This window comes from Leuciscus leuciscus (assembly GCF_965113295.1).
Source record: "Leuciscus leuciscus genome assembly, chromosome: 16".
NCBI lineage: Eukaryota > Metazoa > Chordata > Actinopteri > Cypriniformes > Leuciscidae > Leuciscus > Leuciscus leuciscus.
In genome coordinates this window covers 7,101,739-7,110,808 of record NC_138740.1, presented here as the reverse complement: position 1 = coordinate 7,110,808, position 9,070 = coordinate 7,101,739, and the positions used below count along the sequence as shown (strand labels likewise).

The window sequence follows — 9,070 nt, the reverse complement described above, 5'->3', positions numbered from 1 at the left end:
GACGAAACCTGCATTGGTGTACAAGGCCGAAGTCCACCATTCTCCAGTTGAATGGTTGCTACACACACATAGTTTAGATGTGTCCGTGGTTGATGGCCGGAGTCTAGCCCTGGCAGCATCGCGGGGAAAGATGTACTGGAACTTTTGCACCACGAAAACAAACGCGCGTCCCATCATTGCCTCTCTCATCTACTACGCGATATCACAGTTTGACATGTCTGTCATTGGAAAGTTCCACGTGGTGTCATGAATAATTAAGAGAAAGTGACTTCTCATTGGATAAGAAAACTCAGTACATGAATAATTATGAGACACCGATGAGTCATCAAAGTACTATAGTGCTCTGCCACGTCACTGCCTGTGACGTGGACACGATGAAGATTTTAAACCCGGAAGACGAAAATAGCAGAAAAAAACTAAAATTTAACCATTTTCCCCATACTATTAAATCTAACAGATGCTAACATTGTCTTCAATGGTGCTCAACACACATACCTCTGTTAAAATCTCAGAAAATTTGGTTTAGGGTTTCATGACCCTTTAAATATTTGGAGTGACATGACTATACTGACAACTGTGATCTTTTATAAAGTAAAGAAAAGTCATTGACAATTTAAACTCGATATCTTAAAGAATAAGAATAAGAAATTGAAGAGTAACGGCTGGAAAGTCAGGATAACGCCTCTGCACTGTAGATAGGCTGATGACTGCAGAACGATTCAGACAACCACAGGCCTGCTGATGTAACTTCTGTGAAGACGCAGGACGATACCGATCTAAACCAACGATAATGATTTGTGACTTCCTCTGTATATTCCTCAACAGAAACCATAATTTTTTGTAAATTTGATTTTAAATTTGTGCAGAACAGAGACCAATGAAAATGAGATCAAATTTGGACGAGTCAAATGAATGTAAATTGTACACAGATCTCATAAACTATAAATGAGTGGTCAGTGCTTGTGCATCGAACCACTTAGCCAGGGTCTTCATGCAGGAGAGAATCAACATTAAAATATGATCTGAACCAGTATAGTTCCACAAGGACCTGAGTTTAGTGTTAGTACTAGTCCCACAATTGTGTGGAAAAATATCATATGCAAGTGTATTTGCCCATGTGACATCACAGACCCCGTAATATCCTAACAAACTGCTTTTGTAGCTCGGTTAAATGCTTTTGTTTTAATGAGGAGGATGTTTTAACAACTTCTAGGGTATTTTAACGGTATAAAGACCTTTTATGTGTCAAAAGGTCAAGGGAAATTTGATTTCTCATGTCATGAGCCCTTTAAAGTACAATAACAATCAAAGGCATTTCCTGCAAATAAAATGATGCTTTCTTTATTACTTTTCTGCAATTTTACCTATGTTGTAGCTTACTCTAACTTTACTGGGTATTGCAGTGATTATTGTTTGTTCTTGTATGAAAAATTGCTTTCTATGTTTCTCTTACATAAAGCGCTTTGTATAATCTCATCTGCTGAACAATTTCTTAGTATTTTCTGAATAAATATACAAAAATGTGTATAGTGTGTAATATAATGTTTTGGACCAAATTTTGTATACATTACACAATTATTTTACATGGCAAGATCACCATAGCAATGGTTATAACATGTTAAGCGATTTAGCATCTTTCTGTGGAGTCCTTGTGATATTAAGCCCACCAGTTAGTGATGATTCAACTACACCATTAGTGCTAAAAGTTGAGTCAGACTTCCTTCAGTCTAGGTCATCGCACACATGGGCTGTTGCTGATTGTTGATTCTTGTTCTCTGCCGAACCACATCAAAACCAAACCTACACACTCTGACAAACCGCTACTTGAAATTACCCTTCAGAAAACCCCTGATAGCAAAACCTACTTACTGGTCTAGAGCTTTATAGTAGATGTCCAGGTCCTTATTGGCCAACTCTGTTGTTCTCATGACAATCATTTTGTCTCTGTAGAGATCCTCAGCCCGGCTATATTGATCCTCATTGAGCTCTTTACGAAAACGGAGGATCTCGTCCTCGTAGCCTTTCTACCGACCGACAGCCACACTGCGGTTCTTTTTCAGGTCATCCAACTTTCGCTCCACTTCTCGCCGCTCACTTGACAACAGAAGATACACTCTTTAAGATACACACTCATTTGAACTCTCAGCCTTTGTGAACATTTAAAGCGGCGCTATGCAGTTTTGGCAATTCCTTCGTTGTTTTCTCGCCAGTTTCTCTATGGAGCTCCCCCTACAGCTTCGGAATAGATATTTGACAACACTGTCGTCAAAACTCATTGGTGACTCTCCCCCTCCCATCTTCTAACTCTGGTCATGTACATTTGTTTTCAAAGAAGCCGGCGAATGCATGGAGCCATGTCCACTGAGGTGTGTATGATACACAGAAGGCCAGCATATAAATGTTTAGATAGTGTATGTGTGCAGTGCCGTAAAGCAATTCATTACACGCGAGACCTGATATCACACGATACTTCCTGACGCTGAGGTCAGGCCCGCCGGCCCAAAGTTGCAAGGGTGATTTTTTCCGCTCACAGGCGCTAGGGGGGGTGCGAGAAGACCACCATTCAACCCGAAAAAAGTCATATAACCATTCCAATGACTCCGAAGCCGTTCAGTTATGGTAAATTAAGCTAAAAAAAAACTGCATAGTTCCCCTTTAAACAAACTAGGTTTCATTAAAGTAGCAAGGAGTAAAATCTATGAGTTGGTGAGAGAGATTAATTTAGAGTTATGGTAACCAAAGAACATACTCAGCATATAAAGTCTTCTGAGCTTCAGAAAGTGTCAAACATCATCAGGACTTCCTAACTGGCACTTAGTAGTTGTATATAAGAGGTATAAGTTATCTCATACTTGCGCAACTGCACGACTTGCATGTTTCCCATCTCCTTAAGCAAAGCCTCAAGTTTTCTAGACACCCCTTTCAGCTCCTCTGCACGCTTCCGTAAGGTCAAGTTATCTTGTAGGCAGCGTTCTTGAACCTGTTAAAAATCACAAAATCATATATCATTAAAAATGGAAATGAATAGCTATATTGTATAATTAAATTATACTGTAACGCTAAATGCCTATAATTAATGGCTAAAATTGTGAAAAAATCGATTTCATAGAGACATCAATAGCAGTTTTGGTATCGGTGATATTGGCCTTCTTTCATTAAACAAATATTTAAAATATAGGCTACTGTCTTTATGTTGTTTCTGCATTGATTTGGAGAATATGAAATTATTACAAATAAAAAATATATTTAAAAAAATGAACGTTAGGTACGATTAATCCAGTAAATGAACGCACTTATACAGTACTGTACAAAAGTCTTAGGCACTTTAGTATTTTCACCCCCCAAAAATTTATTTAAGCCAGTTATTTCGATCTTTTGCTGTAGTATGTCAGTAGGAAATATCCGTTTACATTTCTAAAGATTCCTTTTGCCATTAATTGTAATAATCCAGTGATATTTTTAAATGCACAAGGAGTCTGACAACAGCCGGTGCTCCACACGGAGATCTGATCTCACCATCATCAAGTACATCTGTGATTACATGAATGCAACTTTAAATTACTTCTGCAGTCTCAAAATTATCCAACCACCCGAGTAGCCCTAACCCTAACCCTAACCCTAAACCCTTGAGTGACCGCAAAAGACCTGCAGCAAGACTTGGTGGCAACAGACACTGAGGTTTCAGCTTGCACAGTAAGGTACGTACTAAACTCATGCGGTTTTCATGCCAGAACTTCAAGACGTACACCACTACTAACCCAAAAGCACAAGAAAAGGCAGCTCCAATTTGCTCAAAATCATATAAATAAGCCACAGAGGTTCTGTGGAGCGATGAAACAAAACTTTTCGGCCCTGTGGATCAGCGGTATGTTTGGAGGAACAAGAATGAAGCATTTGCTAAAAAAAATAAAAATAAAAAACTCTGCCAACAGTTAAGCATGGTGGGACTCTGTGATGCTCTGCGGCTGCTTTGCATCCTCTAACACTGGAAGCCTGCAGTGTGTGGAAGGAGAGATGGATTCATTAAAGTATCAGGAAATCCTAGTGAGGAAGCTAAAGCTTGGGCGTCATTGGACCTTCCTTGGTGGGATTTGAAGACGACGGTTGCAGCACGCAAACCCAAGAATATTACTGAAAAATATTCTAATATTCAGAATTAATGAATATTACTGGGGTAATATTGCTCATGAGGAATGGGCTAAGATTCCTCAGAAACGCTGCCAGAAGCTGCTGTCTGGTTAAACATCTCGTTTGCAGCAGGTCAAACAGCATAAGGATGTTCTACTAAGTAATAAAGATGCTTGCCATTAAAGGGTTGAATAATTTTAGAACTGCAGAAGTCATTAAAAAGTGGCATTTTCAGTTGAATTTGGGGAAACCACTTGAAAGATTTGTTGTGTTGAGCTATTTAAATTACCTTTGTTTGATTTGTTCATTGCAAACAGCTGAAAGTCTGTAAATGTTGCCAATAAATCTGATTTGCAATGGGGGTTGAATAATTTAGATTACAACTGTATATATAGGCCTATGCAACAACAAAAGCAAAAACACATAAAGCTTTGCTTGACCTTCTGAGTGTCAATATCTTGTCGGATGTTGCCCATGTCTTTATTGGTCTTCTCTCGCTGTTTTTCAGCCTCGTGTAGTTGTTTGTCAACCTCTTGTAGCTCAGTTTCTTTTTGCTAAATAAGAAAAAGTAAAAAAAGAAAATAAATGAGAAAACATACTTGCATTTATTAGGAAACGAGAGCTAAGAGATGCACATTATTTTGTCGTACCTCTTTGTAGCTGTCTTTGCCCTCTTCAATGTACTTGGTGATCTCTCTTTCAAGGAGGGTCAAGTTTTTAACTTTTTCCTTGAGTGAATTTATCTAAAAGAAAGTATAAAGTTTTAGTCAACTCTGATGATAAGCAATGACTTTGGCTTGCATTAAAGTAAAAATCCACAACCTTTCATGTAATACATTGTGGTGAATAATTTCACAGTAAACATAAATAAGTCACATAAAACCTAAAACACAAATGCAAAAACAAATTAACCAACACCTTTTCTTGCCCTTCTTCCCGTTTCAGCATCCTGCGCTTTGCAATGTCCTGTTTCTCCAGCTGGAGCTTCTCCAGAGTTGCAGCTAGAGGAGACATCTGCTCCTTTGCATCCTAATAAACACAAATCATGACACACCAGTAAAAATATGATTACATTATCGTTCAAAAGTCTGGGGTCTGTAAGATTTTATGTTTTTGAAAGAATTATCTTATGCTCACCACAGCTGCATTTATTTGATCAAAATACTGTAAAAAAAAACTGTTGTGAAAACTGTTTTTCTATTTAAATATATATTTAAAATGTAAGTTACTCCTGAGATGGCAAAGCTGAATTTTCAGCAGCCATTATACTATTATACTAAAATGTATATTACTGTCATTTTTGATCAGTTTGATGCAATCTTACTGAATAAATACATAAGTAATCTATAGATGTTCCCTTTTATGGGTTCATATAACGCTGAGTCAGGAGCTGAAGCTATGGGAACAGTAAACCACAGCACTACACTACGAGATAACTGCTGGTTTATCAGTCTGTGATTGCAAAAACACAAAACACTGACAAACATGAATAAATAACACCCCGCTCAAGCAAAAAGCAAAAAAAACAACAACAACAACAACAAAACTGGGAACCTGGGGTCAGGTTAATATCAAGATTATAAACTGTTATAAAAGTGTCCAGAGGTGAAGATAACCCACACGCCTCATAAGCTTTACAAATAGCATTTCTCACCCAATGCAACATCAGCTACTCAGACCTACACCATTATGGTCTTGATGGTCAACTTAAACCTTTAACTCTCTGGGGTCGATAAACGCACCGGTGCATTCTGTAACTGTTGGATTTTTTCCACATAGCAATGTGGTAATACTTCTTTTATATTAACAATGCATGCAGTTTCTTTTATATTACATTACTTTGTTTAGTCAGCCACATATTTTAATTTTATGTGTTTTTATTTTATTTTATTATTATTGTAGGTGCATTTAAACCTCTCCTGTAAATTTAAAGATTATCCCTAACTGAGATTTAAATCAGAGTTTAAAGTAATGGAGCAACAAGATTAAAGTTAATTTATCTTAAATGTAAAATAAAACTAGGATCAAAATGATAGTTTAAATGAGAGCATGCTTATTTTTAAACAAATTTTAAAGTTTGGTGCAACAGAATTACTAGATACACATAAGCGTAATCCCTATTGGTGCAACTCAACCTAAGTAGTGAAAGTGATTAAAAGTATCGAAAAAATACCTTTTCCTATTAGCATCTATCTATCTATCTATCTATCTATCTATCTATCTATCTATCTATCTGAGTTGGTCGTTCTGTCTATCTGTTGATACAGTACTCAGGATATACAATTTCCCTTATAAATTTATATAAATATAAAATAAGAATATCAAAGAACAAATGACACATGTTTAAATTAATGTACATGGCCATTCAAAAGATTGGGGTCAGTAAATGAATACTTTTAATTCAGCAAAAGACTATTTAAACAGATTAAAATTGACAGTAAAGATATTTATTATGTAACAAAGGATTTCAAATGCGGTTTGAAATGCTGTTCTTTTGAACTTTCTATCCATAAAGACTCCTGAAAAAAGTATCATGGTTTCCACAAAAATATTAAGCAGCACAACTGTTTTAAGCAGTACCAAATGAACTGAAGGATCATGTGACACTGAAGACTGGAGTAATGATGCTGAAAATTCAGCCTTGCTATCACTGGAATAAATTACACTACTATTTTTGTATATATTAAAACAGAAAACATTATAAATTGTAATAATTGTCCACATGTTTTTACTGTATTTTTGATCAAATAGATGCATCCTTGGTGAGCACAAGAGACTTCTTTCAGACCCCAAACTTTTGAACAGGAGTGTACATTCACATGAGATTCACAAAAAGTGTTTTGTATTCTACATAAAGAGCTGAACGTACTGGTGTCCAGGCGGTGTTGGGTCTCTTGTTTCTCCTGGCTGACCTGCGTCATGGTTCGGCTGAGGTCAACTCCCTGAAGCTTGGCTGCATGCTGAGCGATCTTTCTCTCCACATCCTTCAGGTCAAGCTACATATGACAGGAAACATTCTGATTACCCACAGTTCAATAAAAATACTGCGTTGTGCTAATACTAACTTGTGCCACATCAATTACTGTTGCATCCACGTTTATACTCTATTTCAAGTGAGAATAATATATCGAAAGCCATTTATGAGAACTATTCATTTATAGCACACCTTTAAGCTAAGCTTTTTTTTTTTTAAAAACAAGGAGAACACTATAGTCTCTGGACTCTGTCCCGGACACCAAAATTGTAATGATTCATAACAATTTGTTTTTAGATTTCTATGGAGATAAAGGTTAAGATCGTGATTTTTTCGGGAGTAGTACAGCACACCATGAGAGTATATTAGCACAGTTTGTTTGCTTTTGGGATCCAAAGGAGCATTTGGACCTGGAAACTGTAATGTATGAAATCAGACTTAAAGGTGCACTTATGCAGGATTTTCGGGGAAAAAATTGTGTATAGACTAATACAAAAATAATGCCTCTCAATCACGGTTTATGGTCCACTAGAAGTGTGCAGCGGTGTTTGTGTCTACAAATACACTACTGCCTATATTTTCATATTTTCTTCCTGAATTCCTGTGGAATGTGTAGCCCCAGCCAATAATGATGCGTGGCACAGGTGAGGACAGGACTTTATCATGTGAGTCTGAAGCTTGGTTAAGTTGTCCGGTAAGTTGCTATTGCCTTGTTGACAGCTATCTGTAATCCGTCAGAATACTAGGCATTATAATTATGTTTTTATGATGACACGTAATTATTGTTTATTAGTGAGCTAGACTGATGATGGCTAAACTCGCTCGCAAATTACAAGCAGTCATCTAATTATTTGCGGATGATTGACACAATATTTGATTTTTTTTTTTTTATAACAAAACAGCTTATCGCTCATGTTCCCGCTGGTGTTCTCTTGAGTCGTTCGGCTGCGTGTGCAACTGATAGACAGGGAGAGGACTTGTGCCTCTGGCGGTTTTCAGCCTGTGAGGAGGGGCCAAGTTTAAATGTTGTGTTTACAAACAGTAACTGAAAATCCTGCATTGTGCACCTTTACAACCGGATAACAACTTTTGCTCTATTCTTCATAAAGCTACTATATGACTTCAGAAAACTTGAGATTTAGTACATAATAAACTTTCAGTATTGTGTATTTTTAATAAGAATCCCAAATACTGCAGTTTTCTGAATGTTCTATGTGATAAATAAATAAGTCTTTAAGTAAATGTTGTGTTGTTCTGATGTGCTGCATGTTACTGGATTTTATTTTCTGCGTTTGGACTGGCTGGAGATGAGCTTAGACCTGATAGCGATCCATGAGGGAGACGTCCTGCAGACAGGCCTTGGCGGTGTCTTCCTCAGACATCAGTGTGCACAGCAGCGTCTCCTGCTCCTCAGTGTCTCCTTTCAGCTTCTCAATGTCTCGATTCACACGCTGGAGTTTATTTCTGAGCTCTGGCAGCTCTTTCTCCTGGAGCTCCACTATGGACTGCCTGTCAAGACAAAAAATATTCATCAATATCAATATAAGGGGTGGATGGAAGGAGGGGTAATCTGGTGGATGGATGGAGGATGGGGAATGAAGAGGTAAAAAGGAGGAAGTATGGATGGAGGAATGAAGGGGTAAGTAAGTGGATGGATGGATGGATGAATGGATGGGGGAATGAAGGGGTAAACAGGAGGAAGGATGGATGAGGGATGGAGAAATGAAGGGGTAAACAGGTAAAGAGAGGGGGGAATGAAGGGGTAAACAGGAGGAACGATGGATGAGGGATGGAGAAATGAAGGGGTAAACAGATAAAGAGAGGGAGGAATGAAGGGGTAAACAGGAGGAACGATGGATGAGGGATGGAGAAATGAAGTGGTAAACAGGTGGACAGAGATTGCTGCTGTCATTGCAATGCAACCATGCACTGCGCTCTCCACAACAACGAAGAAGTTTTAGTTGCTAA

At 37.7% G+C, this 9,070-nt stretch overlaps 1 pseudogene across 1 annotated transcript in view; it reads right to left on the bottom strand.

Annotated features, from left to right (window-relative positions):
• Window positions 1–668: 668 nt before the first annotated feature.
• Window positions 669–9,070, bottom strand: part of LOC309477513 (DNA repair protein RAD50-like) — a 41,464-nt pseudogene continuing 33,062 nt past the window's right edge. The window contains exons 16-22 of the transcript in view: window positions 8,422–8,611; window positions 6,900–7,124; window positions 5,047–5,157; window positions 4,779–4,871; window positions 4,569–4,682; window positions 2,853–2,980; window positions 669–2,094 (exon numbers count right to left, since the gene is read on the bottom strand). The product of the transcript in view is annotated as a DNA repair protein RAD50-like (transcript). The remainder of the gene's footprint in view (window positions 2,095–2,852; window positions 2,981–4,568; window positions 4,683–4,778; window positions 4,872–5,046; window positions 5,158–6,899; window positions 7,125–8,421; window positions 8,612–9,070) is intronic.